Source organism: Bubalus kerabau, chromosome 7, assembly GCF_029407905.1.
Source record: "Bubalus kerabau isolate K-KA32 ecotype Philippines breed swamp buffalo chromosome 7, PCC_UOA_SB_1v2, whole genome shotgun sequence".
In the NCBI taxonomy this organism is placed as follows: Eukaryota; Metazoa; Chordata; class Mammalia; order Artiodactyla; family Bovidae; genus Bubalus; species Bubalus kerabau.
The window spans coordinates 43,153,818-43,180,890 of NC_073630.1; the positions used below are offsets into that span (position 1 = coordinate 43,153,818).

At 37.0% G+C, this 27,073-nt stretch overlaps 1 long non-coding RNA gene across 1 annotated transcript in view; it reads right to left on the reverse strand.

Annotated features, from left to right (window-relative positions):
- Positions 1 to 6,414: 6,414 nt before the first annotated feature.
- LOC129657187 (uncharacterized) overlaps positions 6,415 to 27,073 on the reverse strand; it is a 31,748-nt gene continuing 11,089 nt past the window's right edge. Inside the window, exons 3-5 of the long non-coding RNA XR_008716589.1 lie at positions 26,348 to 26,428; positions 25,170 to 25,237; positions 6,415 to 6,650 (exon numbers count right to left, since the gene is read on the reverse strand). This is a non-coding gene — a long non-coding RNA (uncharacterized LOC129657187). The remainder of the gene's footprint in view (positions 6,651 to 25,169; positions 25,238 to 26,347; positions 26,429 to 27,073) is intronic.

Consider the following 27,073-nt stretch of genomic DNA (forward strand, 5'->3'; position numbering starts at 1 on the left):
AATCGTTTTGAAATCTCACTCTAATCGTGTCACACCTTTGTTATAGAAAAAAATGTTCTGATTCATTAAACCAAAATGCTTCATCTTGGTACTCTTAGTTCTCAGTAACCTGACCCTACTCTCCTTGTTAGTTATAATGAGAATGATACACTTTTTAGAAAGGAGTATTTTCTGTTTATCTTTCATTTTGACTGCCGAAAACCAACACTTCAATAAACAACCCTGTCTTGCTCTCTCTAGCTCAGAAACAATTGAGAATTCAGATGTGAGAGCCATCAAGATTCTCATAGAAGTATCAACATTATTACTAAAAAGTAGACAGAGAAAAACATGGCTTGTAATTGCTGCCATGTATTCAAACTTTCTCTCTCTCCCTTATTCTAACTTAACCACTTCAACTGTAGATATTTCCTTGTAGGAGCAGACCCAACCCTGGGTAGCTCATCACCAGGTGAGCTAATGAGAGAAGACCAGAATTTTTCATCTCAGCAGAAAGCTGACCCAAGTGTGAGGAAGGAGCTAAGTCAGTCTTACCTGCTTGCTTCTCTCACACTCACAAATGCAAGAAATACACATATGGTAGGCATGGGTTAAAAGATAACAGGAGTGTTTCTAATTCTATCTCTGTATTAGCTTTTTATTTGCTGAATAAGAAAAAAAATACCATAAACTTAGAGGTTTAAAACAACGCCTGTTTATTAGCTAAAAATTATGTGAGTCAGTCCTGCTCAGGGTCATCAGGCTGAAATCAAGTGTTGGAAAAACCGATTTCTTATCTGGAGGCTCTGGGGGGAAAAATAGACTTCCAAGTTCATTCTTGTTGCCAGAAGAATTCATTTCCTTGTCTTTGTAGGACTGAGGTTCTGGCTTCTTGAAAGCTGTCAGCCAGGGACTACACTGTTCCCAGAGGTCACCTTCATCCCTTGCCACATATTGCCTCCACTTGCATGTCAGCAAGGATACATGAAATATAGCTTATGCTTTGGATCTGTTATTTATCTGTCTCTGACCTTTAGATTTTACATAAACTTTTTATTTAAGAATAGTTTTAGATATACAGAGTTGTGCAGGTAACACAAAGAATTCCAATATACCCCACACTCAGGATTCCTAATTAATATCTTTCAGTAATATAGTATATTTATCATAATTAATAAACTTGACATGTTGTTATTAACTAAAAGTGAAAGTGAAAATGTTAGTCGCTCAGTCATGGCCGACTCTTTGCGATCCCAGGGACTGTAGCCCACCAGGATCCTCCAGGCAAGAATACTGGATTGGGTTGTCATTCCCTTCTCCAGACGATCTTCCCCACCCAGGGATGAACACTGGTCTCCTGCATTTCAGGCAGATGCTTTACCATCTGAGCCACCATAAACTCCACACTTAATCAGATTTCTTCTGTTTTTCTCAAATGTCCTTTTTCTGCTCTGGAATCCCTCAAGTATCCCACATTACATTCAATCTTCTAAGTTTCCTCTTGGCTGTAAAAACTTCTCAGTTTTCAATGTTCATAATGACTTTGGCAATTTTGAGGATTACTGGTCAGTTATTTTGTATAATGTCCCTCTATAAGGACTGAACTAATGTTTTTCTCATGATTAGACTGGAGTAATGAGTTTAGCGGTGGAAGATCACAAGAGTAAGGTGCAATTCTCACCACATTATCAAGGGCAAAAGTTATCAGTATGATTTACCTCTACTGATGTTAACTTCCATTGCTTTGTTTGAGATTGTTAGTGTCAGTAAAGTTACAATGTACTATCCCCTCATTCCATACTATACTGTTTCAGTCCAGTTCAGTTCAGTCACTCAGCCGTGTCCGACTCTTTGCGACCCCATGAATCGCAGCACGCCAGGCCTCCCTGTCCATCACCAACTCCCAGAGTTCACTCAGACTCACGTCCATCGAGTCAGTGATGCCATCCAACCATCTCATCCTCTGTCGTCCCCAATCCCTATAGTGTTTGGAAGTGCCTTATTCTCCTTTTTATTCATAGCATGGATCATTCTCTGACATTAAATTATTATTTCTTCAAAATCTGTCTTTCCCTTTAGAATGGAAGCTATTTTCCAAGCTATATGAAATGTACCTTTCATGAAGTACATGCTAAAAAAAATATTTCTTGAATGAATTGGTAAAAACCTTTAGTTTGTAACAATGGTCACCAAAGTGTTGCTAATTTGATCCACACATTTTTACATTAGATTATAAACAATACGAGTTGCTATTAATGTTTAATCTTGTCTCTGTTGTCATGTAAGGATGTGAGAGTTGGGACTATAAAGAAAGCTGAGCCCAAAGAATTGATGCTTTTGAACTGTGGTGTTGGAGAAGACTCTTGAAAGTCCCTTGGACTGCAAGGAGATCCAACCAGTCCATTCTAAAGGAGATCAGTCCTGGGTGTTCATTGGAAGGACTGATGTTGAAGCTGAAACTCCAGTACTTTGGCCACCTGATGCGAAGAGCTGACTCATTTGAAAAGACCCTGATGCTGGGAAAGATTGAGGGCAGGAGGAGAAGGGGATGACAGAGGATGAGATGGTTGGATGGCATCACTGACTCGATGGACATGGGTTTGAGTGAACCCCGGGAGTTGGTGATGGACAGGGAGGCCTGGCGTGCTGCGGTTCATGGGGTCACAAAGAGTAGGACATGACTGAGTGACTGAACTGAACTGAACTGTTGTAAACGTGCCACTGGAAACAACATAATAGAATAGAAATAACAGACTTTGGGACCATACAGACTTTCAAATTCAAACTGCTATGCACTACTTTTGTGATCTAAGTTAATTTCTCTGAATTTCAATTATAATACCAGAGAAAACAGTGCATGATTTTCATCAAGTAGATTTGGGTTAGATCTTAGACCCACTACTTACTAGTATGATTTTAGACTATTTTCTAAATAGTTTCAGTGACCTCATCTATAAAACAAGAGTAATAATAAATTTTCCCACATAGAGTAGTCATGAGGTTAAATGAGCAAATACATAGAAAACCCCTAGCTTGGTGATGGACAATCTATTTGCACTCAGTAGATTTTATTAATGCCAATACCTTTATGCATATCAATAGAATAAAATAATTGTATCATCAATACAAATTTTATGGTATATACTATGTTATTAAATGATATACACTATCTTTCTATATTTTTTATTCAGACTAAGCATAGAGCTAGATATAACAATAATAGTAATAGTGATAATTTTACCTCCTATGGGAAAATTTTATTACAGGTGTTAAACAACTTATCATAGCTGGTGATCAGGAAGCAGGAGTTGACATGCCGCACATAGCTATTTTGGCTAACATTAAAGAAAAAACACATAAATTACTATCTATGAGTAACTATGGAGAGTCGCTGTTTAATGGATATAAATTTCAGTTATACAAGATGAGACAGTTCTAGATATCTTCTGCAAAACATTATGCTTATAGTTAATACTGTTCAGTACACTTAAAAATTTGTTAGGCGGATAGGTCTCACATTATGGATTTTTTACTGCAATAAAAAAATGCATGTACATAATATTTTCTTTATTTTTATAAGATTTTGCTTATAGCACCTCACAAATGAGGTGTTCCTATTGAAAGATAGTTTAAACAACAAATTAGAAGAGGCATTTTTATTATTAAGCAATATGAAACATTTATAAAATTATGACCAAAACAAAATATTTTCTCTTTCCTAAACATCTAATTATATAGTCTATGAAATTCTCTATTACAACCTAAAATACTAATAAAGTCTAATCTGTAAAAGAAAAAATGCAAACATTCTAAATATACCTTATTACACAGCTATGAATTTAGAAACACATACATTTTAACATAGTACAAAATAAAATTAAATGGCACTGTAAATAAAGCAAATTAAAAATTGAAATAGAAACCTGGTGACATTACCACCCAGAGGAAAGAATTATTCGAATTGATTTTAAAATATACAAATTTTACTATTCATCCATAGTGGAATATAGTCTAACATTAAAAATACAGCCAAGTAGTCTTAAATGACATTCTTTTTTAAAAAATTTATTTATTTATTTTTTTTTTTTTTTTAATTTTATTTTATTTTTAAACTTTACATAACTGTATTAGATTTGCCAAATATCAAAATGAATCCGCCACAGGTATACATGTGTTCCCCATCCTGAACCCTCCTCCCTCCTCCCTCCCCATTCCATCCCTCTGGGTCGTCCCAGTGAAAAATTTATTTATTTAGAGCATTTGATTCTATTTATCCTTTTATGAGAGAATGTTAACCATCCTATCAGCTTAATTATTTATTTATATTATTTTCGTGAACATAACATGACCCAAATGCATCTATGTGCCCAATACAACTTAGAAATAACTAAGAAGCTTATTTGTTTATCTATAATAAATATGTTGCAAGCTAATATTAATTGAATTCAGTTTACACTAGACACAAGGGTGAGGTCCTTATATTCATTATCTCATTTATTTATTGCCATAACTCCTCAAGGTGGTCATTATTAATATTTTTATTTTACAGTGCTTAATAAACTGTGGAAAATTCTGAAAGAGATGGGAATACCAGACCACCTGTCCTGCCTCTTGAGAAACCTATATGCAGGTCAGGAAGCAACAGTTAGAACTAGACATGGAACAACAGACTGGTTCCAAATAGAAAAAGGAGTACGTCAAGGCTGTATATTGTCACCCTGCTTATTTAACTTATATGCAGAGTACATCATGAGAAATGCTGGGCTGGAAGAACCACAGGCCGGAATCAAGATTGTTGGGAGAAATATCAGTAAACTCAGATATGCAGATGACACCACCCTTATGGCAGAAAGTGAAGAGGAAATAAAAAGCCTCTTGATGAAAGTGAAAGAGGAGAGTGAAAAAGTTGGCTTAAAGCTCAACATTCAGAAAATGAAGATCATGGCATCTGGTCCCATCACTTCATGGGAAATAGATGTGGAAACAGTGTCAGACTTTATTTTTCTGGGCTCCAAAATCACTGCAGATGGTGACTGCAGCCATGAAATTAAAAGACGCTTACTCTTTGGAAGGAAAGTTATGACCAACCTAGATAGCATATTCAAAAGCAGAGACATTACTTTGCCAACAAAGTAAGGTTTGGTTTTTCCAGTGGTCATGTATGGATGTGAGAGTTGGACTGTGAAGAAAGCTGAGCGCCGAAGAATTGATGCTTTTGAACTGTGGTGTTGGAAAAGATTCTTGGGAGTCCCTTGGACTGCAAGGAGGTCCTACCAGTCCATTCTAAAGGAGATCATCCCTGGGTCTTCATTGGAAGGACTGATGCTAAAGCTGAAACTCCAGTACTTTGGCCACCTCATGCGAAGAGCTGACTCATTGGAAAAGACTCTGATGCTGGGAGGGATTGGGGGCAGGAGGAGAAGGGGATGACAGAGGATGAGATGGCCAGATGGCATCACCGACTCAATTGACGTGAGTTTGAGCGAACTCTGGGAGTTGGTGATGGGCAGGGAGGCCTGGTGTGCTGCGATTCATGGGGTTGCAAAGAGTCGGACATGACTGAGCCACTGAACTGAACTGAACTGAATCAGCTTGAAAAAGTAAAACAGGTACCAAGTGAAGGAGTCAGGATTTGACCCCAGGGGCCACATTTTGGTAAGAAATATAGAAAATAAAACTTAACTGTCTCTTTTATGTATAGAAAGCTTTTTTTTTTCCTTAAAGAATAAGGACCTTTTTTTCTCTCATTTATTTAACCATTATTGATTCATCATCTGCTATGTGTCAGTTCCAAAGCCAAGATTAGAAGGAGAGTGGTAAATATGATCTAGCGTCAGCTTTCACAGAGGTCAAAATCTAGGTGGTGATACTGATATACCAATAGACAAACAGAATGCTATACTATAGGTGTTAAAATTGAGGCATAGAAAGGGGTTGTTTTTATTGCTTTTGCAGTTTGCCTGCAAGTCAGACTTTAGTATAAGGACTAAAATGGAAGTATTTATGAAAGGTGTAACTGAAGGAAAAATTAAATGGTAGTATGAAATAGAGTTGGAGAAAATAGTTTTGAGGAGACGGCATAGGGTAAGAAAGCACAGTAGGACCTCAGCAAGACAGATAGTGGCAGATATAAACAAGAAAGAAAGGTCTGTAGAAGTCAGAGCTCAGAGGGTGAGGAAAAGCAGGGAGCTGTGGCTCTCAAGGTGACTGCAGACCTGATGTTGATGGTTTCACCCAGGACATCCTATCCCTCTTTTATAAGGTACAGGAAATATTCAGCCAGACAAATTAGAAGAAGGTGGTCATTTTGCACAAAACCTTGCTACAATCTGTTGGATCAGTGTCCAATATTGAGCATGAACTTTGGAATAAACTATTAAAAGACAACATTTTATTGAAACAATTTTTTTTTTTCCCAATTAAGGGTTAGCATCCATATACATGGTCTCTATTTTTGTCTTGGAATTTGAAAGGAATACAAATCACCACATGGCTTCATAAGTAGTAGTCCCTTCAGGATGCCACCTGAGTCCTTGGCAAGCACAGTGACTGCTTCTGATGCCAACCCTGGATACAGTAGATAGAGAGACTAATAGGAACTGCTGTTTCCAACCCTCTCGAAAGTTTCCAAGCTGTCTTTGGCATCTGTTCCATGCACGTTCCTTTGGCAGCTAGGGAGTAAGGGATTTTGAAGATACTATTAACATTTTTTTGTCAATTAGGAAATGTGTGATCAAATAATTGCTCTAAATTCTTCAAGATGGCCTAACTCAAAGAGCTGGAACAAAGCAATGGAAGTCTAGCTATATTCACCATAGGAGTATGGCTTATTTATAGAATGGTGTTAAACCAAAAATCTAAATTTTGAAAGTTCTAAGGTGTTTGTTTGACCACATGACTCAGAAAAATCTGCTTATTTGTAGATATTTTATCCACACAGGCTCCTGGCAAAATAAACCATTCTATTTTCTCCATATGTACTCTGGGATGCCCTACTTCAGGGCTTATAATGATGTTCCTCCTTCCACAGAGAAGCCTGTTCCTTTCTTCTCAACATTTCTAAAGGGTGCTTGCTTCATCCACACCTAGATTAATTCCTAACTTTTCCATGTAGCAGTTAGGTGACCTTGGCCAAATCTCTCAACCTCTTTACAACCTCAGCTTCCCCATCTGAAAAAGGTACCTAACATGGAATCACATAAGGATTAAATGAAGCATTTACTAATAATAAATGCTTAATAACTTTCACATATTATTTTATTATGTTACTGTGATATTAGTAGTGTGCTCTATTTTCATTACTGTCTTAGAGCCCTTTCTTATTCTCTATGGAGCAATCATCCTTTGCTTGCTCTAAATTTGCATTGCAATGTACCTGCACCCTTGTTGTGGAGTGTATCATTTCTTACTTAGGTATCAATTAATATATACATGTCCTATCTCTCCTGTAACTTGTGGAGATCAGTAACCATGTTTGATTCACCTGCATGTCTACGTTTTCTAGAATGGTGATATGCTTAGGGGAATGACTTAAAGCCCTTAAAAATACTTATTCATAGATATCTGATCTCCTTCACATTTTGAAAACTACCAAATAATATGCCAGGTAAGTTAGGGTATCTCAGTGGGACCACCAGCTACTCTTGTTCAGATGGTCCTGAAGTATCCTGTCTGACTTCCTTGACCCCAAGCCTGGTCCCTCCAGCCACACTCTCTAGACAGAGTGATTTTCCAAAGGCATGAATCATGAAGTTACTCACTTGCTTTATATTTTTCAATGGCATTCCATGATCACTACAAATGTCAGTATTGGCATAAGAGAAATTTCATTATCTTCTGACTTCTACTCCCTCTTTTCCAGCCTCATCCCTCAACATTCTCTTTATTTCTTACAATAAGAGGAATACATACTGAACTACTTAAAACAAGACATTTTCCAGACTCTTTCTACCCTCTTGCTCTGTGTACTTTTCTTTTTGTCTGTAATAAACTACTTACCACTTTCCACTGTCCTCTAGCTAACTGTGACTCATCCTTTAGAATTCAGTATAAATGGAACCACATCATCTCACTGAGAAAGCCTTTCCAATCCTTCTCTGTTTTGGTGATTTCTCTGTCTTATATGCTGTCTTGCCTCCCTGTGTATATCACTATCATAACATTTAAAGCACTGTATTAAATTTTATCTTACATATAGGTTTTACATCTCAGATTCTGAAGTCCTTGATCTAAAATGCCCTTAGTCATCTTATTCATCTTCCAGAGGTTCCCTTCTGAGAAGTATAAAACTTCCAATAACCTAGAATGTACCTCACTACTTTGTACCATCACATCCACCCACTTTCCCCTGCATTTGGTTAAAACCACTGCATAAATTTTCCTTCAGATATCAAGCTATTTAATGTGCTTTCATGTCCTTCCTCATCCTATAAAACCCATTCCACCTTTATTCTCTTGACCAAAGTTTATCCTGTATTGGTCATGTACACCATGGTTTCTCAACCTTGAAACTATTACATTTTAGGCCAGCTAGTTGTTCGCTTTGAAGGCTGCCCTATATGCTTTCCTTTCTTTGCACTGCACACCTGTAATTGCCCCTGCCCAAATGTGGCAAACAGAAATGCCTCCAAACATTGCAAAATACCACCAGTGGGGCAAGAGGACTCTTGATAAGACTGTAATCTAGACCATAATATATTAGAACTTTGAGTTTGTCTACCTGCTTACAGTGATTAATGGGTTTAGTCTGGTACAAGGAAGATGGCCTTTTATTGATAGTGTTATTACTGATAAAAATATATATGATTAGAACCTAGGAAGGAAATCCTATTTCCCTTTAGTGTCATTTTCTCTCATTTAAAAAAGGATTTTCTAGATTAAAAAATTCAAATCAAGATTTTTTCATTTGTTGAAAAATACAGAAGGTGAGAACTCAAGAGTATTATAATGTTGTCATTATAAGTAATAAGCAGTGAGTACCAAGGATAGATAATGGAAGATCAACCTAAAAAAAATTGCTGAAGAGTTAAGGTTATGAATAATTTTAAATTAATTTAATGCTATTTTGCATTCATGTCAATAGTCCAATCAGATCAAAATTTATTAATTTTTTTCAACATTAAACTACACTATGAATTATACTTATTTATTTCATGACCTGGCTAGGGGAACAAGGGATAGGCAGTTTTTCAATTTAATCCAGTATCGGACTTTTATACAATTCAAGAAGCATTAGGGACCCTCTTCCATTTGCCTAACTCTTTAAGAAAATTTTAGGACTTTGCCCTATGCTCAAGGTGTTTAAATTTTAAAGGCTGTTCAATATTAAAAGAAAGACTAGGGGAGGGGGGCCATCCTTGCAGTTCTAGAGGCTTCACAGGAAAAGTAATGCAGATAGTTGATTTAGAACAATGAGTAGTAGAGGAGGCTATTGGAACGTAACAGAGGATAACAACAGAATGCAAATAAATGCATGGCTTCCTTACTAAAACAGAAAAAAAATAAAGGTCTTGCTATAAGAAACTCAGCAAAATAGAGAATTTAAGTTCTGTCATAAGCTGCTTCTTTCTTTGAAGACTGGTTACAAACATTCTGTAAATTGGAAGGAGTCCATTGACCATGCTTTAGGTAACTCTCTTGCAGCACAAATAGCACTATGAGTCATAATATCATTTAACTAAGCTTATTCTATCAGAATTTTTGAGACTCTAAACCAGAGCATAACATTGTGTATGACGAAGGTAGGAAAGGAATTAGGGAAAAATATTTCTTCCCTACAGTGAACTGGGTCTTAGTATTTCCTTGTAAGCCAATATTTGAGTGAGACTTACATGAAAACTCTCTGTATTATCCTAACAACTTTTCTGTTAATTTAAAACTGTCCTACAGTAAAATATATATTTAAAAAGAGGCTTTAAAAAATCATGAAAAAAAGAGTGACCTGAACAATGGAGGTCAGCAGAAGGGTATAGTTAGGCAGGGCAGGGTGCTGAATGGATGGCGAGTGAGTTCCTTGTGTTTTTGCAATTATAGATCCCTATCCTTACCCCCTCCATGATCCCTTTCTTACCACATGTGCCCTTGCTCTCACTTCCTCCTATTACTAATTAGGCTGTTTTATGTGAATTTCAGCATGCAATATTTCATATTTAATAACCCTGCATCAGAAGAAATGGGAAGTCAGAGAGGCTGGAATTTATTGCCAGGTGTTCTGGACAGCATCTGGAGCGTTTATAGAGAACCCACAACATTCCTCAATACCCTGAAGAATTTAAAAGCCACACTTTCAGGAATCCAATAAGTTTCAGCTGAGAATCCTATAAATACCACAGGACAAGGGCTATACCCTGATCAAGCTCATTCACTGGATATTCAGGCGACAGGAAGTTGACATTCAGGGGTACTCATAATTGGCCTTTGCATTTAGCACCTTGTTAACATAAATTGAGGAAGTTCACACCTCTAATCTCTTGTTACTAATGTCAGCCTGCTAGTATCTGAACTCAATAAGGTGGGGTTAGCTAGCTGAAAAAGCGTATTTTTCTCAACAGGAGGAAAAGAATCTAAATGTTCAACTGAAAAGACATGGAATCTGACATGAGGTGTATCTTAAATTTGGGGGGTGGGGGCAGTCTCCAAAGCTGAAGGTTAAAGTCATAAAATCACTAAGGTCATCACTCAGTCTTTATAATTTGTCTTTTTAAAACATGACTGCACATTCTTGCTTCTTGTATCTCATAATAGAGCCAAGCTGATTAATACGGTGTATATATACACCCATGCTGCCCCTCTTCTCTTTTTTGCTCACAATGTACCCCTGACCTCAAGGAGTACTTTTTGTATTGTCAAAAGTCTAAATCCCACCTTAAAACTCCTATTCAAATTCATTTAACATTATCCAAGGGATTTAAATTTATATTTCCTTGTAATCTTCCTTACTCCTTCAAAAATTATTGGTCATTTCCATCTGCATTTATTATTTTTTTAAAAATGACATTCAAGTTTTGTCACTTATTTTTCCTTAGCCAAATGGCATGCTTCTTGCAGACAGCTAGGTCAAATTCCTTTATTCTAGCCATGCTGAAGATAGTGCTGATATTAGTGATGGCACTCCCAGAAAAGAAAGTCACCTTTTGTAAAGCTTCCTGTTGGGGGCATTAGGATGGCAATTATAAGTGATGACTGTTTAATCCAGAAATAAGCCTCTCTAAAACACCTCTATTTGGGCCTTTATAAGCCCTTATGAGCCATCTAAAAAGGGAGGAACAAGATCTTCAGAATTAAGGCAGAATAGAATTCCCTCCCCCAGACAAGAACCCAATAAAATGAATTAAAAAATATATAGATTAGAAAGGAAGAAAATCTTATAAAGAGCAACCAAACATAGAAAAGGAAATCATTTAACACTTCAGAAATTAGAGGTCATGAAACAAAATAGAAATCTATATAGTAGCTTAAAGTGTCTGTGTATCTCAGCACAACTGTTAATCTTAGATGCCTTACTAACAAGCTCACAGATCCTAAGAATTTTCAGCATCACCTCAATGTTTTGCATGTAGCAAACTACTTGGGAACCCATAAATTTCTTCTGCTTTTACTGGGGAGATATGGATGTGATGCCTAGAAAAACTGTTTAAAGAAGGAAACAAGAATCCAGAGCTACTTTGAATTGGGGGAATGATCCAAAGCACAGTGGCAACTATGCCATGAGAATGGATTTGATTTCCGTCTCTTTAAGAATTTTCCACAGTTTGCTGTGATCCACACAAAGGCTTTAGCATAGTCCATGAAACAGAAGTAGATGTTTTTCTGGAATTCCCTTGCTTTCTCCATGATCCAGTGAATGTTGGCAATTTGATCTCTGGTTCTTCTGCCTTTTCTAAACCCAGCTTGTACATATGGAAGTTCTCGGATCATGTATTGCTGTCAAGGGTTTTGAGCATAAACTTGCTAGCATGTGAAATGAGCACATTTGTACAGTAGTTTGAACATTCTTTGGCGTTGCCCTTCTTTGGAGTTGGAATGAAAACAACTTTTCCAGTCCCGTGACCACTGTTGAGTCTTCCAAATTTGCTGGCATATTGAGTGCAGCACTTTAACAGCATCATCTTTTAGGATTTTAAGTAGTTCAGCTGGATTTCTGTCATATCCACTAGCTTTGTTCATAGTAATGCTTCCTGAAGCCCACTTAACTTCATGCCCCAGGATATCTGGCTCTAGATCAGTGACCATACTATCATGGTTACCCAGGTCATTAAGACCTTTTTTTGTAGAATTCTTCTGTGTATTCTTGCCAACTCTTCTTAATCTCTTCTGCTTCTGTTAGGCAATTGCCATTTTTGTCATTTATTGTGTCTATCCTTGCATGAACTATTCCCTTGATATCTTCATTTTTCTTGAAGAGATTTCTAGTCTTACCCATTCTATTATTTTCTCCTATCTTTGCATTGTTCATTTAAGAAAGCCTTCTTATCTCTTCTTGCTATTCTCTGTAACTCTGCATTCAGTTGGGTATATCTTTCCCTTTCTCCCTTGCTTTTCACCTCTCTTCTTTCATCAGCTATTTGTAAAGTTTCCTCAGACAGCCAACTTTGTCTTCTTGAATTTCTTTATCTCTGGGTTAGTTGTGGTGCATCCTGTACAATGTTATGAACTTCTGTCCATAGTTCTTCAGGCACTCTGTCTACCAGATCTAATCCCTTGAATCTATTCATCACCTCCACTGTACTGATTTAGGTCATACTTGAATTGTCTAGTGGTTTTCCCTACTATCTTCAATTTAAGTTTGGGTTTTACAGTAAGAAGCTCCTGATCTGAGCCACAGTCACCTCCAGGTCTTGTTTTTTGCTGACTGTATAGAATTTCTCCATCTTAGGTTGCAAAGAACATTATCAATCTGATTTTGATATTGACCATCTTGTGATGTCCCTGAGTAGAGTTGTCTTGGGTTGTTGGAAAAGGGTGTGTGCTATGACCAACTTACTCTCTTTACAAAACTGCTAACTTTGCCCTGCTTCATTTTGTACTCCAAGGCCAAACTTGCCTGTTACTCTAGGTATCTCTTGACTTTCAACTACTTTTGCATTCCAATCTCTTATGACAAAAGGACTTATTTGTGTGTGTGTGTGTTAGTTTATAAGGTCTTGTAGATCTTCATAGAAACAGTCTACTTCAGCTTCTTTAGTATCAGCAGTTGGGGCATAGACTTGGATTACTGTGATGTTGAATAGTTTACCCTGGAAACAAATTGAAATCATCCTTTCATTTAATTTCAGATTCTTTTGTTGACTGTGAGGGCTACTTTATTTCTTCTAAGTGGTTCTTGCCCACAGTGGTGTATATAATAGTCATCTGAATTAAATTTGCCCATTCCCATCCATTTTAGCTCACTGATTCCTAAGATGTTGACGTTCAGTCTTGCCATCTTCTGCTTGATCATGTCCAATTTATCTTTATTCATGGACCTAACATTTAGGTTTCTATGCAATATTTTACAGCATTGGACTTTACTTTCACCACCAGACACATCCACACCTGAACATCATTTCTGCTTTGGTCCAGCTACTTAATTCTTTTAGGAGCTATTAGTAACTGCCCTCTGCTCTTCCCTAGTAGCATATCGGACACCTTCTGTCCTGGGAGGCTCATCATCTGGTGTCATACCACTTCATGGACCACAGCCTTGTTGTAGCTGAGGAACTTGCATATCTCAATGAATTATGAGCCATGCTGTGCAGGAACACCCTTGATGAATGGGTCATAGTGAAGAATTCTGACAAAATTTGTCTACTGGAGGAGGAGTGAATGAAAGACCACTCCAGTATCCTTGCCTCGAGAACCCCATGAACAGTGTGAAACGGCAAAAAGATATGACATATGTGAATACTCATTTCAAAGTTTAGCCAGGCTATATACACAAGTCAGTTAAGAAACAATCATGCATGAAGTATAATAAATAGTGTAGAAGACTACCTAGGTTGTATATTGTTTACTTAATTAGGTTTTTTGGGTTTCCTGCCAAATCTGGTTTTCATGAAAGATCATTTATTTCATCATTGGGTGACACTGGAATCTATTTAGGCAACTGTGTTATGGACTTATATTCCACTAAACTGTCACACTGTTTTAAGTGACCTGATCTTACATGGAGTCTGTTGAAAATGAAGATTGAGTGTGTCGGTATTCTAGATAGAGATACCACTGTACCAGGAATGTTATGAATTTTCTTACTACGTTTTCTCTAAAATTAACCATTGACCTGAGGCATGCAGAGGAACATTATCACTTTAACTTTATTTAGATACATGAATTCAATAGGGTGACAGAAACTTATTGCAAAGATAAAAATATCATCTGCAAAGATAAACTCTATTCCCTTGCCAAACAAAATTCCATTAACTAACTTAAATTGGACTTAATAACAATCACACAAACCAATTAGTTTCAATTTTTAACCCCATTAGGAGTATTATTCATCATGGTATTGCCAGATAGAGTTGTGCTTCTTCTGACTTTCAACGGCTTAAATAAATATAACCTGGGGTGCTAATTATACAATGATGATGCAGACACTTCAAGATGACTTTCCTTAATATAGATAGAATCTTTGGAAAATAGATTTTTTTTCATAAAATATCCTTAGTCCACACTGCATTTTCTCATTTGATAATTTAAAGTGAGTTTGAGTGTCTAACATATAATTGAATCTACAGTGACCTGTGGGCTTTCGTGATAATTATTTCTTTCCATGCAAATCCAGATAACCTTTATTTTTCCATTCTTTGCAAAATCCATGGCTTACCAAGTGCTCTTATCTTGTGTAGTTTTATCCTTCATAGTTCACAGAGGGAAATTTGGTGTCCCCATAGAATGTGATCTGATTCTGGATCTCTATATGTATAGTTCCATGGCTTGGTGCTAAACTCTTTTAACCTGTCTATAGTATTTCCCAGTGTGATCTCATGTTCACAGTACCATCTGTGTGCTTATCAATAACTATAGCCAGAACCTCCTTAAACTCTAAGCTTGTGTATCTTACAACTGACTCGCATCTCCGATCTGATGTGGTTAAATGAACCTATCTGCTGACCAAGACAATAGAGCCAGATAGCCTAAGTGATTAACCCAGATACGAAGGACTCTTGCATCTAATAAACACTCAATGTATGTGAATCATTATTATTTGTTATTATTACTGAGGAGTTGTTGAATACAATGCAAACTTTCTGTTCTTCTTCCCTGAGAACCTGGGGAAATTATACAACTAGATATAAAAAAGAATAGCTCCCTTCCACTATATCTTTTTATTTTGTAGCGTTCTTCAGGTTTCTTTCAAGTGGCTCCCTGCTTTTGCTTTCACATCATTTAGTCTATAAGCCATGTGCTTGTACAAGACCTGTATTACTATTCTCAGATTTCTTATTCACTCTCTGCTATTACCTGGAATCCAGAGTCAACATTGAAAACCAGTGTATTCCAAAGGACCATTCATGTACTTTATGTCTGTGGCTACTTTCATGCTACAATAGCAGAGTTGAGTAGTTGCAAGAGATCATATGACTAAAAATCTGAACATATTTGCTATTTTATTCTTATTGAAAAAGGTTCTAGAATCATCCCTGCTCTAGAAATTTCTCTAAAACCTGCATCATAGCAATTATTATCATATGCCCAAATAAGTATCGATTTAGTTTCTGTGAAATAAGTTACATACATGAATGGTAATTATTTGAACTTTTAAATTTTAAACTTATCTTGGTTTTATAGTTGCATAAAATCTATGCACATGAAGAGTTCATGTATTTTTGCTTATAAATTCAAATATTATATTATAAATAATTTAGGGACATATAAGGAGTCTAAGAGCACTCTCAAATTTGAGAAACTCTTCATTAATTATCTAAAAATTCTGGCTGTCATGATTCTGAGCTGGCACTGGGCTTTGCAAGTCTTCTCTGAGCTTCATATCTACTCTGGCTTTAAAATAGCAGCTTTTCCAACTATTTGTCATGAAGGACATGCTTTTATTTTTCTCTAATCCATCACAAACTGAATCTCTTTAGAATAAAATAATAATTTTAAAAAATGTTCATACACTTAGTTGGGATGATGATGTCAAATTTGCTACAAAAGTTTGTAAATGTGTGCTTTCAATTTCTGTACTCATCAAAGACCAGTGAAAACGGTAGCTGGGTGAACATCAGTTAAAAAAAAAACGCAGGGGCATTGCACTACAAGATTCATGTAGGGTACGAAAGTCCTGAAATGAGATGAGAAGGAGGGGTTGCTCCTGAATTTAAGAATCATCTGGACTCCTAGAGTGAACTCAGGAAGGAATAAACTCCTCCCTATTCTTTGGGACAAATACTCAAGACCCTTAAATTTATGTTGCAAAGAATCTAGGTTTGGGGACTAAAAGCAGGATCCTCTATGACCCACCTCCCAGAATATTGGAAATAAAAGCAAAAATAAACAAATAGGACCTAATTAAACAAAAGCTTCTGCACAACGAAGGAAACTATAAGCAAGGTGAAAAGACAGCCTTCAGTATGGGAGAAAATAATAGCAAATGAAGCAACTGACAAACAACTAATCTCAAAAATATACAAGCAACTCCTACAGCTCAACTCCAGAAAAATAAATGGCCCAATCAAAAAATGGGCCAAAGAACTAAATAGACATTTCTCCAAAGAAGACATACAGATGGCTAACAAACACATGAAAAGATGCTCAACATCACTCATTATCAGAGAAATGCAAATCAAAACCACTATGAGGTACCATTTCACACCAGTCAGAATGGCTGCGACCCAAAAGTCTACAAGCAATAAATGCTGGAGAGGGTGTGGAGAAAAGGGAACCCTCTTACACTGTTGGTGGGAATGCAAACTAGTATAGCCACTATGGAGAACAGTGTGGAGATTCCTTAAAAAACTGGAAATAGAACTGCCTTATGATCCAGCAATCCCACTGCTGGGCATACACACTGAGGAAACCAGAATTGAAAGAGACACATTTACCCCATTGTTCATCGCAGCACTGTTTATAATAGCCAGGACATGGAAGCAACCTAGATGTCCATCAGCAGATGAATGGATAAGAAAGTAGTGGTACATATACACAATGGAGTATTACTCAGCCATTAAAAAGAATACATTTGAATCAGTTCTAATGAGGTGGATGAAACTGGAGCCTATTATACAGAGTGAAGTAAGCCAGAAAGAAAAATACCAATACAGTATACTAATGCATATGTATGGAATTTAGAAAGATGGTAGTGATAACCCTGTATGTGAGACAGCAAAAGAGACACTGATGTATAGAACAGTTTTTTGGACTCTGTGGGAGAGGGCGAGGGTGGGATGATTTGGGAGAATGGCATTGAAACATGTATCATATCGTATATGAAACGAGTCACCAGTCCAGGTTCGATGCACGATACTGGATGCTTGGGGCTGGTGCACTGGGACGACCCAGAGGGATGGTATGGGGAGGGAGGAGGGAGGAGGGTTCAGGATGGGGAATACATGTATACCTGTGGCAGATTCATTTTGATATATGGCAAAACCAATACAATATTGTAAAGTTAAAAAATAAAATAAAATACAAAAAAAAAAGCAGTGCGTCTTCAGCAATACTTTTCAAAGTATTTAGCTTACAACTAGATTCATGCATTCATTCATTAATTTAAATAATAATTTTTGAACAAACAAGAGGTTCCAGACACTATTCTAGTTACTGGGGATACAGGCTTGAGCAAGAGAAAAATCTCCACACTCATATAGTTTATATCCTAGTAAAAGAAACTGGAAAATAAACAAGCAAATAAACAAGAAAAGATTTAGAAAACTGATTAGTGTTATGGAAGGAATTAAAATGGGGTGATTCGATAGACATAACAGAGTGACATTTTTTGTTTGGGTAGCCAAGAAAATGCTAAAATATGAATGATAAAAAAGAACCAGCCATAATTAGGGAAAAGCATTACGGGATTAAAATTTAAAAAAAGGAAGTGAAATGTTCTCAATGTAGCAATAATCTTCAGGAATTAGAAGAGCAGAAAGAACATCTTTGTGGCTAAACTGTTGTATGTATGCAATAAGAAAAGTAGTAAAATAAATCCACAGAGGTAATTGGAGGACAAATAACATAGGGTTCTATATGCAAGTTAAAGGAAATTGGAATTTAATCCAAGATTAGTGGGAAGAATCATCACTCTGCCAGCAAAGGTCCATATAGTCAAAGCTGTGGTTTTTCCAGTAGTCCTGTACAGATATGAGAGTTGGAGCATAAAGAAGGCTGAGCACCTAAGAATTTATCCTTTCAAACTATGTTGCTGGAGAAGACTCTTGAGAATCCCTTGGACTGCAAGGTGATCAAACCAGTTAGTCCTAAAGGAAATCAGTCTTGAATATTCATTGGAAGGACTAATGCTGAAGCTGAAACTCCAATACTTTAGCCACTGATGCAAAGAGCCAACTCACTGGAAAAGACCCTGATGGTTGGAAAGACTGAGGGTAGGAGGAGAAGGTGATAACAGAGGCTGAGATTGTTAGATAGCATCACTGACTCAATGGCCATGAATCTGAGCAAACTCTGGGAGATAGATGGAGAAACAATGGAAACAGTGACAGACTTTATTTTCTTTGGGTTCAAAAATCATTGCAGATGGTGACTGCAGACATGAAATTAAGAGATGCTTGCTCCTTGGAAGAAAAGCTTTGACAAACCTAGACATGATATTAAAAAACAGAGATATTACTTTGCTGACAAAGGTCCATCTAGTTAAAGCTATGGTTTTACAAGTAGTCATATATGGATGTGAGAGTTGGACCATAAAGAAAGCTGAGTGCTAAAGAATTGATGGTTTTGAACTGTGGTCCTAGAGAAGATGCTTGAGTCCCTTGGATAGCCAAGAGATCAAACCAGTCCATCCTGAAGGAAATCAGTCCTGAATATTAATTGGAAGGACTGAAGCTGAAGCTCCAATACTTTGGTCACCTGATGTGAAGTACTAACTCATTGGAAAAGACCCTGACACTGAGAAAGATTGAAGGCAGGAGGAGATGGTTAGATGGGAATCACAGACTCCATGGACATGAGTTTGAACAAGCTGTGGGAGTTGGTGATGGACAGGGAAGCCTGGCACGCTGCAGTTCATGGGATTGCAAAGAGTCGGACACTACTGAGTGACTGAACTGAACAGAACTAGGAGACAGTGAAGGACAGTGAAGCCTGGCATGCTGTAGTCCATGGGGTTGCAAAGACTTAGCACATGACTTAGCACATGAACAATGGCAACAAGGGAAAGACTGGAGGGTTTGAATGGTCTGACATGTTTTATTGTCGCCATAGTATGTTTATAGAGAAAGAATGACAATTATACCAAAGAAGCCTTGAATTTGAGTGGTGATGCTGACAATGGAACAAAATGACGATATTTGAGACATGGTTTAGAGGTAGATCTATATATTGAATTTGTGGCAAAGAAGATGAAAATAGTTGAATATAATATTTCTAAACCTCTACTGCATGCTAAGTCATTTCAGTTGTGTCTGACTCTTTCTACCCTATGGACTGTAGCCTGCTAGGGTCCTCTGTCTATGGGATTTTTTAGACAAGAATACTGGAGTTTGAGTTGCCATGCTTTCCTCCAGGGGATCTTCCCAACCCAAGGATCGAACCTGAGTCTCTTATGTCTCTTGTATTGGCAAGGAGGTTCCCAGGTGGCTCTAGTGGTAAAGAATCCACCTGCCAATGCAAGAGATATAAGAGACTCCGTTTCGACCCCTGCATCAGGAAGATCCCCTGGAGGAGGACATGGCAATGCTCTCCACTATTCTTGCCTGAAAAATTCCATAGACAGGGGAGCCAGGCAAATAAGCCACTGAAACAACTAAATTCTCAGTAGCTATGTGCAGCAGTAACTCACTAACACTGCCACTTTAGGAAGATAAAAATATTGCCACAACAGAGACAGATTATACCATTTAAAAACACACTGTCCAAAGATATTACTTCTCAAGCACCTTGACATTTGCCACTTGGATCAGTCTTTCAAGCTCTTAATTTCTGATTTATGTCCTTATGGCATGACTGCCGAAAGCCTGTTTATGTCCTTTAATTTCACCACTATAATAATAAGCTTATCAAAAACTATAGCAGATCCCTCTATTACCCATGTTATATCTCTATGACTTGCCACTAATTTCAACTGTAGCAAGTGAAGTGAAGTGAAGAGAAGTTGCTCAGTCATATCCGTCTCTTTGCAACCCCATGGACTGTAGCCCACCAGGCTCCTCGGTGCATCGGATTTTCCAGGCGTGAATACTGGAGTGTTTTGCCATTTCTTTCTCCAGGGGATCTTCCCAACCAGGGATTGAACCCAGGTCTCTCACATTGTAGGCAGACGCTTTACCATCCAAGCTACCAGGGACTGTGGCAAGAGCTGACCATTATTTCCCAGGAGCTCAGACTCATGGAACCCTGATAGCATTTAGCTTCATCCATAAACTTTTAAATATTTTTGCTTTCTGTCTTGAATGTTCTATTTAAGAGGAGTCTGCTCTATCTGCTTAGATCTCTGAGCCCACAAATACAGTACAGCCTGATTTTATGAAGGGTTACTCTTCCAGGGCAACACTCAATGTAAAATGGAAACTTTCAACCAATAGAGAAGACTGGTTGAGTGCCCTAGTATTCTGCTCCTTGAGTCACCCAATCTGGGAAGCATTCTGTTTGTTCCCTAAGCAGGCCCAGACAAGTCAAGCCCTGATGCCTCTGGTGGTAAATGTTATAACATCCTTGCATTGAATTTTATTTCTTCCCTCTTATCTTCACAGTTTCCCTTCTTCCTCCATTTCTTTCCCTGGGTCTATCTACCATATGAGCTACTTGAATGCAAGCCTTACTTGAATCCCTACTTTTAAGACAATCCCAAAATAAGACAAATAATTACCTGTGATAAATAATCTGTAAAATATTTTATCTATATTTTCTCTAATTCTTACCACAATCTAAAAGTTATGACTTATTTTCTCCATTAATATTAAGAAAGCTAAATTTTGAGCAATTAAGCAAGTTGTCCAAAGACACATAGCGAGTGGACAATGAGGCCAATATTCTGAATATTAATACATATTTCTGACTGCAATAGAGTATGTTTTCACTGTACAGTCTATATTTCATTTAATTTTGGCTTGGTACTTTGGCAAAAGTTTTCCTACTCTGGTCTTGCTCTGGGCTTTATCTCTGGTGTTCATTCTTGATTTATTCTTTCCTGGGATGTCTCTAACCCCAAATTAGGATGGTTCATATCCCCAGAGAAGCCCCACCACTCCTACACAACATGACTTAGATTCCAGGGCAACCAGTACTTACAGATTAAAAAGATGTTGCCTTTATAGGTGATAGTCTTGAATAAAGATTGACGATGCCTGATTTGTATTTTTGGCTCTGGTGAGCATCAGATTATTTCCTGCAAAGATAACAAGCAAGTTCTTTGGCTCTGTTTAGATTTTTCCTGAATTTCAATTTAAGATATGAATTATTTTAGTTTGTTACACTGCCTTAATAATGTTTCTATGTTTAATTTTTAGAAGCCCTTAGTGAATGGAAAATTATAAATAATTCCCACATACAGTGTTTTTCCTCTGGATATAATAAGATTGCTGCTGCTAAGTCGCTTCAGTCGTGTCCGACTCTGTGCGACCCCATAGATGGCAGCCCACCAGGCACCCCCGTCCCCGGGATTCTCCAGGCAAGAACACTGGAGTGGGTTGCCATTTCCTTCTCCAAAGCATGAAAGTGAAAAGTGAAAGTGAAGTCGCTCAGTCGTGTCCGGCTCTTAGCGACCCCATGGACTGCAGCCTACCAGGCTCCTCCATCCATGGGATTTTCCAGGCAAGAGTACTGGAGTGGGGTGCCATTGCCTTCTCCATAATAAGATTAGGCACCATGGAATTTGAATTCTTAAAGAAGTGCCTACTGATTAACTTAAATTATGTACTTTTTTCTATCTTTTGAAGCTATGAAATATTTTTTTTTATTGTATAGATATGATTCTCAAAATATTTGTTGAATAACGGAAATAAACAGTAATGGCATGTAGAGCAATATAAGAAGGAGTTGTTTAGATCTTGGGCTTCCCAGGTGGCGCTAGTGGTAAAGAACCTGCCTGCCAATGCAGGAGACATAAGAGACACGGGTTTGTTCCCTGGGTTAGGAAGACACCCGGGAGAAGGGCATGGCAACCCACTCTAGTATTCTTGCCTGAAGAATCCTATAGACAGAGGAGCCTGGCGGGCAACAGTTTAGGTCCTGGGATAGGGTTTAAGGAATAGATAGTGTTTGTCACAAACTAAGGGTAAGAACATGGATGAAATAACGTGAGAAAATAACGTGAAGCTATGAAATATTTTGTTGATTTCCATGAACTAAATAAGCTTTTTCTGTCAAATTAGTAGCTAGGAACAACTGCAATTTATTGATTTGTGTGGAAGAAAAGTTATGACCAACCTAGATAACATATTAAAAAGCAGAGACATTACTTTGCCAACAAGGGTCCGTCTAGTCAAAGCTATGGTTTTTCCAATAGTCATGTATGGATGTACATGACTATAAAGAAGAGAGAGTTTTGACAGTTGGATTATAAAGAAAGCTGAATGCCGAAGAGTTGATGCTTTTGAACTGTGGTGTTGGAAAAGACTCTTGAGAGTCCCTTGAACTGCAAGGAGATCCAACCAATCCATCCTAAAGGAAATCAGTCCTGTATATTCATTGGAAGGACTGATGCTAAAGCTGAAACTTCAATACTTTGGCCACCTGATGTGAAGAATGGACTCATTTGCTGGGAAAGATTAAAGATGGGACCACAAGGGGATGACAGAAGATGAGATGGTTGTATGACATCACCAACTTAATGGACATGAGTTTGAGTAAACTCCAGGGCTTGGTGACTGACAGGGAGGTCTGGCATGCTGCAGTCCATGGGGTCGCAAAGAGTCAGACATGACTGAGCAACTGAACTGAACTAAAGTGAACTCTGTATTAACTGCTTTTCATGCAAGTCAAAGGAACTGTTGACTAACTAAACCAATACCCAATACTTATTACAAAACTTAATTTCTTACCTCTGCTAGAGAGACTGGAAAAATAACCACATACCTATCCTCCTTTGCAAGATAGTCATGTGACATAGTTCTGACTAATGGTACCTAAGTTAGATAACTATTGGTGAGGAACTTTTAGAAAGGTTGTATTATTTCTGATGAAAAGGATAGATAAGGATTGGATGACCAATTATCACTTTTTTTCTTAATTTGAATATGTAGTTGATGCCTAGAACTGTGCCAGCTATCTTGTGCCCATGAGGTAAAGAGAAAAAGGATAACATTTGTTTTGATCAGCAGAATAGTTAGAAAAGCTTCATGTCCATTTAAGACTATGGGAAGCCCTGTAGAGAGCATAAATACATGTTAGCATGACTTCTGCATTAAAAACTCATATTTATAGATAAATAGAAAAGAAAATAGAAAGAAGGGTATGGTCAAAATTTTATAAAAGTAGGAAGCCATGGTAGCTTCCAAAGGCAACTGTATGCCCCAAAGAGCAGATTCAGAGGTCTTACCAGTGTAAAGCACAGAGAACTGATGATGGTCTTGTAATAGGATTCACTGGCAGGTAAGCTGATCTATGAAACCATCTTTTCCATCATTAGCCTCTCCTTCTCAGGAAGAGATCTTTAGACTATATCCCACCACTTAAGGAACAGCCCAGACAGGCTGTGCATTCCAGATCAATATCAGAGACAGTGTCTGAATTTAAGACATGAAAAACATTATTATTCCTTCCAATTGCTAAAAGCTCAGAGAGGAGCAATATTTTCATCCAAATTGTCTGGCTTACATTGTACATATTAGAGCCAGACATGGAGTAAACCAGATGCAACTTGAGACTTTTGGAATTTATTTCTCAGCCAAGCAAGGAGCTGAATTAATAGACTTTTACTTTTACTTTCTGGAAATGAGAAAGCTGAAGATTTTCCAGCATACTCCTACCAGATGGCATGTTCTATTGCCTACAATTTTCCTCCTGCTGTGGATCGCCTCCAACTTAGCCTCTTCAAAGGTGAAAAGGAAAAATACGTTATCTATCTATTTGTATAGTAACCAAAGCAGTATAGAGAAAGAAAGATCAGTCTGCCTACTGCCTATGGCTCAACTTGACCTAACTATACAACTCTTTCAGATTTTGGTAAGAAAAGATATGTCTTCCTGAAATTTAAAGATGTATCAACCAATTTTGGTATGACAAATAAGTGAGTTGGTGTTTAATGGCTAATGATCTAAGTATAATAGAATGTACTGATATTTATGAGGCCTATGAGTGATAATAAAAAATGAGAATTTAATATGATCAAATGAACTGAGCAAATTCAACATTTTATAGCTAGTGTTTAAGTTAAAATCATAAATTTTCTATCCATATTTTATATGGAATATCTTAGAAATTTTTGCTGTGTCACAAAAAGAGATTAAATTAGAGATTAATCATCTTTAGAGTTATAAATAATAGTAAAATCAGAAAAGTTAGTTATTGAAAGTTGTATTTAGGTTAGTCTGAATCAAAATCCCACATTGTACAGTTTAAATGAGTGGTCCAGAGAAGTAAGAAATTTAACAGTAAATTAGAAAAGAGAATGCTTATCCTGTGAATTGAACACAAATAACATAAATCTGATGTTCATAAAAGGATCATTACAAGAAGCATATTTCTGATGATAGCTATACAAATATCAGTAAATTCTATGGGGATAGTTTTCAAAATAGCTGATAATTTTTCAGGATTGAACAGCTCTGGTAATCCCAGCTTTGACTCACATTTGACATCTACTTGCTGGGAAAGCTGATAACCATTTATTTATCACAATAGAAACTGACATAGTGAAGTAGAACCAATCCTTTTACAATTTCTACCTGTTCTCACATCAATTTAAACAGCTTGAAACCATCTAAAATGTACTTTACTTTGCCAAGAAGTGTTCACAGATATCTGCCATCAAGGAGAAAGCACTGGATGCCATAATTCTTCAAACTTATTAATTAGAATTTGGTTCGGCATTTATGTCATGTCCTAAAATATCAACTCTTTGAGTTCCATTATGCCTCTCTCCATTTCAGGCCTGTGTGTACCTTTCTCAATTTTCAAAGTCCATGAAGAGGCTTTCATGTTGGTCCTTGGGCTGTCTTCCTGCCCCTGGCTGTGATAGAGAAGGAAGAGTGAGTTCAGATTCCTTTACAGACTTAGTGAAGGACATATCCTTAAAAGTATCCTCCCCCATTAATACATAAGATTGGAGGCAATGATTCCACAAAAAACTATCCAGAAATAGATCAGATAGGGAGTTGGACTCTAGGAAGTCACAAAAAGAAACCCCAAATCCACATTTATTCACCTCATGGCAAAATTATATCTCAAACACGTATTCTTACCTTTGTGCTTTGGCTACTTGAATCCCTGCATATTTCTTATATTATCCAAACATTGAGTATTTTCAACTAAGAATTAGGTTGTTTGGGCTTGATATCCTCATATAAGTATCTCTATCTCTCCCACTCCCTCTCTCTTTTAATCTTTCATATCAACTCAAAAACTCATTTCTGGTTCTGGTTTGGTATGTTAGGAATATCACATTTATCAGGTGAATGGTCTGTGTGGTCTCTCATTGTTCAATAAATATTGCCTTGAATGTACTTTTTCATATTTTCTTCTGTCTTTTCAAACTGCCTTATCACATCTGCCAGTTGTTTGGGGAATTCATTCTTGAACCATGTCCTATAATCAATGTTGAATTGTACACATTAAACCTTTTTTGGGAAAGTGATTCAAAGCTTACTCTTTTATTACAGTCATGATTCACTTCCAACAATTTCTCAGTATGGACATTAAAGTTAATTTCTATATATTTTGTGCTGTATGAGTAGTTATAATTTGTACCAATATTTATAGGGCAGAAGGAAGTGTTAGGTGTTAAACTGCATAGGAAATTGAAACAAAATGGTTTATAGCTTAAGGATAATGCATTGTGTCATCAACCATAATTCTCTTACTTATAAATAAAAAGCCAAAGTCATCCCATCCTATGCTAGTTCTTAAACCACTTCACTTTTTGATATCTTTAAATAAACTACACAAATGCCAAGTGTAGAAATTTTAAAAATATTTTTTCTTTTTCAACCACAAAACTTTTTCTTACTCATTTACTGAAGACAAAAGATAATATTGTACTCTTCAGTCAAAGTTGAGGCGTCCAGTCACTCCCTTTTCCCAAAACTCGGCTCCTACTCCCACATTCCCATATTCAGTGTACCTTGTATCCGTCAGTGTTCTTCATGTGACTCTTCATTGATTACTTCTCTGACCACCAAAGCTGTAACAAAGATGAGCAAAGCTGCAATGAAAGAAAAAAATTTTTAAAGAAAAATATGAGATATCAGATTTTCAGTAGATACTCATCTGTTTAAAAAGTATGATAAAAGCCACCTTGTGAAGTTCTCTGAATAATCACCCTGCTCTAGAATTGTGCAATGGCTTTTCCTCCCTTTGGCTTTCTCAATCAACAGACGGAAAATCTCTCACTCTCCTACATGCTTGGCTATTAAACTATCAATACACTGCCAAAAATATCTTGTCAAACAAATAACAAGATATACCACAGAAAGCAAATTCTAGAATGATGAAATAAAATCTAATTGTGCACATAGTTATGATATTAGAATGGTAATATTAAAAGTTTTTTTGTTTTGTTTGTTTTTATTTGTTTGTTTTTCTGCGTGTGTTTGTGAAATACTTCATGCCTAGCAAGATAAGTAGCTTACTAGTTATTTAAATATTTTTCCCTGAATCTAAGTCACACCTTACAAAGTTCCAGGAACTTTCATTCATTTCACCATATGTACAATTTTCAAACAAATGTCCTGTTGATTGTTAAGATAAGTTGCTTAGATATGATTTTTTTTAACCTCTGGTTGAGATAGAAGAGTTTTTGTTTGTTTCTTTATTTTTTGGCATAGGACAAAAAGTACATACATCATCA